Source organism: Euprymna scolopes, chromosome 16 (assembly GCF_053919585.1).
Source record: "Euprymna scolopes isolate OS-2025 chromosome 16, ASM5391958v1, whole genome shotgun sequence".
NCBI lineage: Eukaryota > Metazoa > Mollusca > Cephalopoda > Sepiida > Sepiolidae > Euprymna > Euprymna scolopes.
The window spans coordinates 83773645-83785615 of record NC_136497.1 but is presented as its reverse complement, the minus strand read 5'-3'; positions in this window follow the sequence as shown (position 1 = coordinate 83785615).

Sequence of the window (11971 nt, the reverse complement as noted above, 5' to 3'; positions counted from 1 at the left end):
CAACAGGGTTAGAATATTCTCGTTTCGTAAGCCGAAACCAAGTAGAATTTTCAAATTATTTCTATTTTTTTCGCCTGTAGTGAGGCAAGGACTTATACCTTACAGAAGACTGCTATTAAGAAATCACCACTTTTATCCGTTGCGCCGCATGCTCATGCTGGAACTTTCAAGATGTAGTCCGGATAAGTAAATAATACACATTATCAAACAAATAAATGACAAAAGATGTTGACCATGTTACCGTTTATTTCCTTCAGTATATTAACATGCACAATTTTTGACAACACCTGCTTCGTAACGCAAACTCATTCGTGTAATTATTATGTCAATTCTTGACTTTATTCCGTCTTATCAGAAAATCATATTTCCAAAATAGTCAGAGGAAAAACCACTTATCTATTAAAAAAATAATAATAATTAAATGCATATGGACATGATTACGAAATCCAAAAACTGAGAGAGAAGTTGTAATTATTTGTATTATTATTCATCGAACTACGGTTCTCATCTCAAGTGTGATTTTCACAAGGTTTCGGTCGATGTAACGTTCTTCAGGTATATCCTGTCGAACTCGGGAATGTTTCTGTCGAATTCGGGAATTTGAACGGAGTTTCGAGCAAAACCCTTTATTTACTTCACGGGGGTAGCGTGCTTTTGTTCCGTCAGCCATTACCACCCGGCTTAACATTGAAACTACCAGTCCCGAGTTCGATAAGATACCCCTGAAAAAGATCGGAAGTTACATCGACCGAAACTTTGTGAAAATCACACCCAAGATGAGAATAGTAGTCCGATGAAAAATAATACAAATAACCAATCCTCACCTCAAAAATTCAGAAACGTCATTTTTTATTCATTTTGTTATGCCATTTTTGAAATCAAACTATTATTTGTTCTTTTTATTTGTGGTTATCTCTACATATTTTTGTTTCTCTTTTACTTTTCTTCTACTGTGTCTTTCATTTTCTTTCTTTTTCATTTCTTTGCTTTTTTATAATTTTGTAGTCGTTTTTCTTTTTCCTTTTCTTTTTTCTTCTATTAAACATTGAACCTTTTATTTTAACCACATCCATTTTTATTTTTCGTACGCGTTTCCTTAACTGCTACTTCTATCCGCGATGTCCTCCATTTTCCTAGCTGTAATTATATTACCTCGTTTTTTCTGGCAGTCTAAATGTTAAATTATGTTTTCCATTTTCTGCCTTTCTCTACTTTTCAGGCAAGCTGTTTGCCTCTACACCGAACCACAAACTCTAAAATCCATGTTTTTCATCTCTTTTATACTACTTACTGTCGAACCCCATTTCCGAACCGTTTCTACTTTATCGTTTACCTTATTTCCCAACCCTTTCTACATTTTTGCCTACCTTATTTTTTGACACTTTTACTTTTTTCCTATTTCCCGAAACTTTCTAAACTTTTACTTACCCCATTTCCCGGCCCTCTCTAATTTGTGCCGACAATATTTCTCCACCTTTTATATTTCTTTATGCCCATCTACCCTATTCTTCAATCATTTCTAATTTAGACGTACCCTATTCCTCAACTCCATATAAATTGTGCGTACTCTATTTCAGAACACTTCCTTTTTTTTTGTACCTATTCTATTTATAAATCTTTTCTATTCCATTTTCAAATCTTTTTTAATTTATATTTACCCTATTACTAAACCCTTTATAATTTGTACCTAGCTTATTTCCGATCTTTTTTTTTTTCATTTTCATCTGCCCTTTATTTTCAACTCTTTGTACTCACCTTTGTTTTTCAACCTCTTTATAATTTGTGACGACCATATTACCCAATACTTTCTCATTTGTATCTACATTATCTTTCAACTTTATCTAATGCGTATCTTAATTTCCAAGGCTTTCTTATTTCTACCTACCCTATTTCCCAATCCTTGCTAATTCATAATATCCCCTTTTCCAACGCGTTCTCATTTGTACCTACCTCATTTCCGAAACTTTTTTTTTTATTCATAGCTACCAAAGTCACAACTCCTCTCTCATTTGTACCTACGTTTTTTACGAACTCTTTCTTATTTTCATCAACTCTATTTCCAAAGACTTTCTAATTTGTGCCGACTTATTCCCCAGTACTTTTTAATTTGTACCTACCCTGTTTTACAAGTACTTTAATGGAATTTGTTCTGGCAAACTCGTGACATTTATGTCTCCTCAATGTAAATACCCCCGACTAACCTGACAAGCAGCAAAATTTCACCCTTTCATTGTAGAGGTCCTTAGATGCCGGAAAGAGCCTGTTCTACTAGTTTCGTCTTTTGAACTGCTAGAATTTTGAATCGGTTACCTGTTTCCTGTTAACCTGACTGTACTTGAAATATACTTGAAATATAATGCGAATAGGCATCTCGTCTCTCAAATTCTTACACAGTGCTACTATAGATATGGTCTCAAATATTAGCTCGTTATGTCTAGGCGCCAATATGCTTTGTTTGGGATGAATAAGGTTTAAATGATTAATTTACAAACAAATCTTATACACAGCATATTGTGCAATTTCGGTATAAAATAATACAACGACGGTTGACGTGTAATATTACACTATCCCACCAAATAAGCACCCTACATTATTTTGTATTCGTTTATGCCATAAGTTTATTTCTATTTTGTTTTATCTTTTGTTTTTTTTACTCAATGTTCCCCCCAAACAAGGCACAACGCCAATTTGATATAGGGGGGCTGTTAACGGGAACATAAGTTGCAGGGATATTATGAAGGGAGATGAGCAGCAAGATGTCTGTTCACATTACACTGGAACTTCTGCATGTCAGTACAGTTGGGAAAGAAGGGAGTTCCAAAGTCTAACAGTTCTAGGGAAGAAACTATTGTAGTAGAAGGCTTTCTTATACCTAGGGATCTCTACTGTGTTAGGGTGGAATAAAATAATCATTTATCAAGACCCAAAACCTAATCGTGGATAAAGGTTAATGAGATTCATATATTATCAGTTGAGTGAAGAACATTATGAGAGGATTGAAAATGGTAAATGAAACGAACAAAGTTTGATTATATGCCAAAGTGGATGGGTTGAATCGGCTTCATGGGAATATCAAATTTACAAGCGGACCCCAGTCGCTTGTATAGCTCCATCAGGGGAGACTACAACGTTCCATTTTTGCAATTCTTGCAGTTCTCTCACAGACGTGTTGACGTCACTTTCATTATGCCGACGGTTTATGACACGTATTTATTGACATTAGATTTGAAGACAAATATATTGTGGTCTGCAAGGAAGTAGTCGGCTAGCAATGTGTTTCTACAGATAGTTGTATATTTCGAATATTTTTCTTTAGATCTAGTAGACATACTTCCAGCCCTCTTTCCTTTCTGGAAGACCAGAAGAAGGTAACATAGCGCGAATGCGCGTTTGTAAATGCATGCGAAAGAAAAAAAAACTAGAAAAAAAAAGAGAACGATTACGTGAGAGACGTGGATAACGTTCGTAATAAAGTGCGAGGCGCGAAGAACGCTCAAGAAGACAATACGTCACAGCGGTTAGGAGAGAACGAGGAAGTAAATATTGTTGCTACGAAGAACAAACAAGTTGGAGTTATTTCCTATTCTTTGTCTTGGTCTCCTTTTCGACTGAAACTGGACACGACATGTGTTGGTTCCCGGACAACATTGCAAGAACATCTGAGTCAAGTTTGAAATAAACGGTGTCCAGTCAGATTCAGTTTCTGATATTAGATTTCAGTAGTTAAATTTCCGCCAAGAATTTTAATTTACCAAATTTATGAATTTATTTATTAATTAATTTATTAAATTATGAGGTGAAAATATAAAATAGTTAACAAAGCCTTCTCTCTATGTAAAGGATGATTTTGTAAATAATAACATTATTATTTCAGTGCGATCAGTAAATTGCAAAAGATTATTTGGAAAGCCGTTCTTAACATGAAGACGTGAAGAGCTTTGCCAAATATTCTGTACTCTCACCTAAAAATTAAATAAACACATAAATAAATGAAAATTAGTACAAAATTTGTCAAATCACAAGAATAGGTGATCTAAAACAGGAAGTGGTTAATATCAGGAATCAAATCTGATCGGACACCGTTTACTGCGGAATTTGAGTCGGACGTTCTTCTGGATTGCCTTCTCTCTTCTTCCACTTTTTTATTTTTATTATCTTGAATTTTGAACCTTTTTTTATTTTTAATCAATGTTATTTGCGCCTTAATTGGGAGCCATTTTTGTTTCTACTCAGCCAACCTCCGCCTCAAACTTCCGCCCCCTAGCTAGCTTCATTAATTTTATTTCTATATCATTTTTAGTCCTTTTTTTTTTCTTTTTAAGAACCCTTAAGATCTACACCTTTCTTTGATTGTTTATTGTTTAGGTGTTTTTTTAAACGATTTGCGTAGATGGTGCCATTGAGAAAAGACTTGAAAACAGCTAATGGCGACCGAGAACATTGTTAACAGAATAAGTGTCGAAAGAAGGAGATAAAGAAACGATTCTCGTTTTTTTTTTTTTTTTGTCTATTTTTTTAAATATTTTTTTGCTCTTTACACTTGTTTCGATCTGCGTTATTTCTGATTTTATACGTGCCCAACCTTAATCCCATTTCCGTGTTTATACGTTTTCCAGCCTTTATTTTTGCATTTTTGAAATCATTTTTTTTAAAGTCTTTTATATTCAATTTATTCACTTTGCATGTTATATATTATTTTACAATAACTGTTTATTTAACATTATTTTTATGTCGATTTTTTCTTGTTTTCGATTTATTTATTTTTAATTGTTTTGTTTGTATAGCATTTGTCTGCGTTTTATTCAATTGAACTGAAGTCCCGTCTGTCCTCGGGGCTATCATCTTCAATCTTCGGTGAAGAAGCCGATAGAGGAAAAAAGACATAAAATCTAAAAAATAGAATTAAATATGACGGATTTAGAAAATGGATAAAATAAAAGGTTTGGGAGATGGGTGGGGTGGAGTGATAGAGTGGTGGGGAATGAGAGAAGAAGAGTAAATATGATGGAAAGGAAAAACTGACAGTATCATAAAAAGGGAAAATGGGTAACTAATAAGAGAGAAAGAAAGTATGTATAAAGTGAGGGGTAGAGTGGGGATGATAAGAAACAAAGGGAAAGGGATGGAGAGAGAAAGAGTAAACATAATGTAAAGAAAAACGAGAGATAGAGAGTGTGAAACGGGTAGAGAAAGAAAAGAAAGGAAAAGGAGAGTAACGTAGAACTAACAAGAAAATGAGTGTGAAATATAAAGTTAAAAAGAGTGGATAGATAGATAGTAGGATGGATGGAGATAGATAGATAGATAGATAGATAGTAAGTGGGGGTAGAAGAGAGAGAGAGAGAGAGAGAGAGAGAGAGAGAGAGAGATCAAATATAAACTAAATAAGAAGAAATAAAAAAGAAAGGGAGATAGGTCGGATGAACTGGAAAACCAAAATGATCGGAGGGATTGGAAAATATCCTGTGGTGGAGCACGAAAGATAGAAAGAGAGAGATAGATAGATAGAGATAGAGAGAGAGAGAGAGAAAGAGAGGGGGGAAGGTAAACATGATGGAAAAGGGAAAATAATGAAACATCAGGAGAGTAGATATAATGAAACGGAAAGAGAGGGAAATACTGATAAGAAAGAGAAATGGGGATAGAGAGTGTAAACCGTGTAAGAAAAGAAGAAAAGAGGTAAAACTAGTACTAACAAGAATTTGCTTGTGAAATATGAACGTAAAAGAAAGTGAACAAATATATATATATATATATATATATATATATATATATATATATATATATATATATATATAAAGAGAGAGAGAGAAAGAGAACGAGCAAATACGAATAAAATGAGAAAAAATAAAAAAAGAAAGGGAAAGTAAGCAAATACAAGAAAGAGAGTAGATATGATGAAAAGAAAAAGGATGATAAACAGAAAGAGTTAGAGATGGAGAAAAGAAAGAAATAGAAAAGGAAAAAGAGGGTAGGCTAGAAATATGAAGGTAAAAGAGAGTGAATAGATAGATAGATAGAGACGAGGAGAGAGAATAAGCCAGTATGAATTATACAAAAAGAAATTTACAAAATGAGGGAGAAAAGGAGAAAACGGAAAGGGATAAAGGAATCGTAGATGAGGAGTATGAAGAAGGTAGAACGAAAGGAAATGAATTAACGATAGAGACGCGAAAGAGAGGGGGCAAAATAGAAAGGAAAAATGGGATTAACGCGAAAAAAGTTAAGGAATACGAAATAAAGAAAAAAATAAAGGAAAGGTGGAAAAAATTAAATAATAAGATAGAAACGACAAAAAGGATAACAAGAGTGAGAGGGATAAAAAGAAGAGGGGAACATATGAAGACCAAAAAAAAATGAATGAAGAAAAAAATGGCGGAAATGTGGAAAAGACAAGGCAAATATTTCAAGGAAAGAAAAAGCAAAAATGTGCATGACTGTTTTGTTTTGTTTGTTTCTATTTATCTTTCGGTTTCACGCGCATTTTTAATACCAACTTTTTTCTATTCTTTTTGCTATTATTTTTTTTTTTAAATCTGTTTCACTTTGTTTCATATTTTAATATCTGCTTTTATATCCATTTCCCTTTTTTTCTGCAAAAGAAGACATGAGCTGGCGTTAATGGCGGAGAAAATTGCTGATAATGAAAGAAAGGAGGGGACAGAAGCAGATAAAGAAGAAGAAAAAGAAGAAGGATGAGAATGAGAATTAAAAAAAATGGGTGAAAACAATTGAAAGAAGAAGAAGAAGAAGAAGAAGAAGAAGAAGAAGAAGAAATGGAAGAAGATCGATCAGACGAAAAAGGCGGAGGGGAAGAGTACTGAGAAGAAGAAGAAGAAGAAGGGGATCGATGAAAAGACGAAAAAGAAAGAGGGGAAAAGAGAAGAATAAGAAGAAGAAGAAGAAGAAGAAGAAGAAGGAGAAATGGAGGAGGATCGATCAGACGAAAAAGATAGAGGGGAAGAGTACTGAGAAGAAGAAGAAGATAGAAGAGGATCGATGAAAAGACGAAAAAGAAAGAGGGGAAAAGAGAAGAAGAAGAAGAAGAAGAAGAAGAAGAAGAAGAAGATTGAAAACGAAGTGGAAGAGGATTGAGAAAAAAAGAGAGAGAAATAGATAAAGAAGTTAACGAAATAGAAATGAAGTAAGGAAACAAGAAGCAAAAAGGAAGACATTTAAATTAGTTATCAATCAAAAAATAAAATACATGAAAATAAAACGGATAAGAGCAAGAAGCGAGAAGAACATGACGTCAAAACGAAAGTGAGTGAAATGATGGGTGTATGAGCGTTTAAAGTGATGAGTGAAATTATGAAGAATATAAAATAAATCCAAAAAGTAGATTGGGTTGGGGCGATATGGAAGGGGAGAAAATGGAAATTCAAGAGGTTCGAATTGATATCTTTAAGTGACATTGTTCATGTTGGATACCCAATAAAAAAAAGACTAAAGGGCAAATTTCTGTTGGTTGGCAAAGGGTTGGTTTGTGTTACAATGGGATGGGGAGGGAGGAAGAGAACGTTCAAAAGACAGAGGAAATCGGTGATGAGAATTTGAGGGCAGAGGTCGGATATTTAGAGAGGGAATGGAAAGGGGAGAGCAAATTGAACAAAATTTAAAACACTCCTAATGAGATAAAGACAGATAAATAATAATAATAATAATGATAATAATAATAATAATAATAATAATGATAATAATAATAATAATGGTAATAATAATAATGATAATAATAATAATGGTAATAATAATAATGATAATAATGATAATGATAATAATAATAATGATAATGGTAATGATAATAATAATAATGATAATAATAATGATAATTATAATGATAATGATAATAATAATAATAATAATAATAATAATAATAATAATAATAATAATAATAATAAAGAAGAAAAAGGAAGAAATTAAATAGTGTGGATGAAAAAAACAAGGAATATAGATAAACAAAGATGCAGATAAGGAAATTGGAAGCCAAGAAAGGAAGAGAATAAAAAAAGAAAGAGAATGGTAGATAAGCGTTATGGAAAACGAAGTAAATATAAAAAAAAACTAAAGAAGTACAGGGTGAAACGATAAACTGTCGCCTTAAAAAAAGACGACATGATTCCATTTCCGTTTGATGGAAACCGATTTTCTTTTTTGTTCAAATCCCAAGAGCGATAGGAGCCTTTTATCAAGTCTGAAAGTGACAGAATACTCAACGGAGGAAATAGGAGATGCGCCACAGTACAACTCATGCTCTTTACTGATCCAATTATGACATCAGGACTATTTCCAGCACCCTCAAAAATCCATCGCTGAATGCCACGAATAACAGGGACGTTCACAGGTTGACGAAAATAAAGTTTCAGGCCACGGTTATGGTCCTTGGTGTGGTTTCAAGTGAGGGTCACATTATGCCACCTCACATCTTCGAAGTCGGCTTGAAAGTCAACATAACGAGTACCTGGATGTGACGAAGAGTGTGGTGATTCCCTGGTGCAATCAGGTTGCCGCTGACAGACCCTGTGTGTGACAGCAGGACTCTGCGTCGGCTCACAAGTTCGAAGAGACTCAGGCTTGGCTTCAGAAGAAGTGCTATGACAGTGCTTTTCACTCACTGCTCCCTCCTAACCTAACCTGAAACCGCCGGACTACTTCGTTTGGTCATACATCAGGAACATTACCAACATGACCTCGTACTATACCAAAGTCAGCCTGGTCGTCGTTATCGGCCGAGTATTTGCTGAGCTTTCGCCGGCGCTTGCGGAAAACCCATGCTTTCAGTTCCGGACCCCTATCGAGGCGGTCATTGAGGCTCAAGCCAGCTACATTGACAGATGTTAGCTCTACTATATAATCAAATTACATAAATTGTTTGTTTGTTTGTTTTTCAATAAAAGTTTTAAAATAATGCTTTAGTGTTTTCTTTATCGATATAATCTCATCGTTCCACCCGGTAGAGATATGTGGAGAATGAGGGATAGAGACAGAGAGGGATGGTAGAGAAGGAAAAGGTAAAAGTAAAATTAAGCAAAAAAGAGGAAAAAGTAGAAAACGGGAAAGAGGAAGAGAAAGAGAAGGGGAATAAGTCATCAAAGGAAATAGTCCGAATACACAAGAGAGATTAAAGGTTAAAAAGAAAGAAAAAAAAGAAAAGGGGAAAAATAACAATAAGAGAAGTAGATAGAGAAGGTGAGAAAGAAAGAGAAGTAAAAACACTAAAAAGTAAAAGGAAAGAAAGCATCAAATCAAAAAGAAAAAAATACGGAAAGAAAAGTAAAATAAAAAAAGGAGAAGAAAAATGAAAAATAAAACGAGAAGGAGAACAAAAAACAACAAAAAAAAAAGTTAAGAATAAAAAAGCAAAAGGAGAAACACTGGAGAGAATGAGAAATTAAACAAAATGCGAGAAGCAGAAAGAGAGAGAAGAAGAATTTTAAAAGAAAAGAATACGTAAGATTGGATATAAACCAACAGACCGCACTGCGTTGTCTGATCGTAAAATATGCTTAAATATAATATTTAAATTTATGCAGATATCGTATTTATTATTATAGAGTAATTTTTTTTTATCGAGTATTATATATTACTAGCAGTTCCGCCCGGCTTTGCTCGGGCCCTATTCATGTACTGTTCATAACTTTATATGCATATGTATACATTAAAAAGTGTGAATATGTACGGCAATTCCTTTCTATGTAATAGACTTCCTTAACTATCATAGAAAAAAGATGGTAGAGACCGCAGACGTCAAATTTTTTTTAACTTTGACCTCAATTTTGACCACTTAACATTTAGTGTTTTAGGCTCAAATTAAATTAAAATGTTTGACCCATGTCCAAGTAATCTACATTTTACAATTTCAAGTGTTTAGACACTTAATTGGCGGAGGAGTTCAGTAGAGTCTGACAAGGTCAACTCTTTAAACTTTGACCCCTTGCCAGCCAAATTTTCGCCCCAAAACTAGTTAAAAATGTTGATGCCTGTCTGAATACCCCTTTATGTAAAATTTCAAATGTTTAGACCAAAAGTTTACTTAATAGTTTGCTAGAGACCGCAAAGGTAAAATCTTTTGAACTTTGACGCTTTGACAGCCAACTTTTCAGAAAAAAAATGATTCATAAGCGAAATACACTTCATGTAAAATTTCAAATGTTTAGACAAAAATTGACTGAGTACTTTGGTAGAGACCGCAGAGGTCAATTTTTTTTTTAAAACATTGACCCTAATTATGCTCTCTTAACATTTATTGTTTTGGGCTCAAATCATATTATAAAGTTAGATCCATGTCCAAGTAACCTATATCTAAAATTTCAAGAGCCAAGAGTGTTTAGAGCCAAAATTGGTGGAGAAGTTCTCAAAGGTCAAGTCGTTAAACTTTGACCCCTTAACAGCCAAAATTTCTGGTGGAAAACCAATCAAAAACATTTTCCCAAATCTCAAAAGCCCTTAGGCCAAATCTCGAATCTGTAGACTGAAAATTAACAGAGCTCTTTTGTAGGGAAGTGTACACACACACACACACACACACACACACACACAATTTCACTTCTATAGATATACTAGCATGGGTGTCCGGCGTTGTCCGGGTGTTTGGATGTGTATCTTGTGCAAAAAAAAAAGTGGTAGTAGGAAGGCAGGCTCGAACCCGTAGCGCAAAGGCGGAAAAGAACGGGGTAAAACATAACGTTTATGCTGTTACGACCACCATCAAACCGGAAGCTATATTTTTTTAAATTAAGGCTAGACAATCCAAAGGAAAGGATAACTTTCAAAAATATCGGCGAAAACAGTGCCCCCCCCCTGTAGAAAAGTGCCTAGTTGAAGGGGAAGATATTAATGTTTGTAGCCAATTTTTCTATATTTTACGATGGAACTTTAAAACCATACTGATCTTGGTAAAATCCGCCGCCTCTATTGAAAGTTTAAGGCAGACATGCAAACAGACATACATACATACATACATACATACATTTATATATTGGCAACTAAAAGTTTTCGACCCAAACAGATGAAAAAGCTTGCCCTATCTCTGAATACCCTTTATGTAAAATTTCAAATATTTAGACCAGAATTGTCGGAGTAATTTGGAAGGGACCACAGAGGTCAATTTCTTTTAACTTTGACTCCTATTATGACCCCTTACAATTTACTGTTTTGGGCTCAAATTGAGTTATTAACTTAGATCCATGTCCAAGGAACCTTTATCTAAAATTTCAAGTGCGTAGACCCAAAATTGTCGGAGGAATTTGGTAGAGTTCTCAAAGGTCAAAGCGTTTAATTTTGGCCCCTTAATCGCGAAATTTCTGGCCAAAAACCGATCACATAGATTTTCCCAAACCTCAGTACCTTGTATATCAAATTTCGAGTATGTAGACTAAAAATTGATAGAGCTATTGCGTAGGGAAATGTACAGATACACAGATACACGGACACGTTCACTTTTATAGATATATAGATAGATAGTGTACCCAATATATAATAGTGATTTCAATTTTTTTAAAATGGGTTCCATCAGCTAGAATCGACACAAATCATGTAGCGCACCAGCCTTGGTCGTTAACATATACGCCATCGTCAATTGTATGGGTAATAATTATAAATGAATCACGTTAACGTATAAATGTATATATTTGCGCATGCGTACATATAAAAAAATTAGCCGACTTACACCTGCAATGTTCCAATTTTTTCAATGACCCATTAACGGCTATTTTACCGACTAAAATAAAAAAAAAAAACAGAAAAAAGATTTCACAAATATGCAATTAAGTGACCCACTCCGAACCGCTGTACAACCATGCGCGTCGGAGTAGATTCAGTTTGAAAAAATGGAAACGGACAAACATTAATAGTAAATTTTATATATACACATAAGAAATATGAGTGTTTCTCGCGCTAACATTGATGTTAAAAGCCTACTTTTATATTTCAAAATTATTAAAACGAACTTCCTTATATAATCAGTCATGGATAT